Here is a 380-nt window from a genome sequence, read left to right as displayed (position 1 = left end):
ACCAGCTGCGCACCCGCTTCCAAACACGCGGGGGAACCAAGGCGTTTGCAGCCGCAGCCTCCTCCCAGGCCTTGTGCACTGGAGGTTAAAAAACCCTGCGGCAACGGGATCGAGCCAGGCTCGGCTGGGAATCGCACACGGGGCACCAGCTCCAACGGCTGAGCCGGTATTTTGAGGCGGGACAGGACAAACCCACGAGTTCTGCCTTTTCACGAGAGCTACTGGCACTGCAGGGGATCACGGAGCACAGGCAGGAGAGCCCCGAGCCCGTTTTGGGGGGCCTGAGCAGTGTCACAGCGCATCTCTCCACCCCGGGATCCCCAAAGGCTCGGCGGGGCCCCAGGGGGGGGGGGGGCCGAGCACCGCGGTGCTCCCGCTCC

This window comes from Pygoscelis adeliae, unplaced genomic scaffold (genome assembly GCF_000699105.1).
Source record: "Pygoscelis adeliae isolate BGI_AS28 unplaced genomic scaffold, ASM69910v1 Scaffold669, whole genome shotgun sequence".
Lineage (NCBI taxonomy): Eukaryota > Metazoa > Chordata > Aves > Sphenisciformes > Spheniscidae > Pygoscelis > Pygoscelis adeliae.
This window is presented reverse-complemented; position numbering follows the sequence as displayed.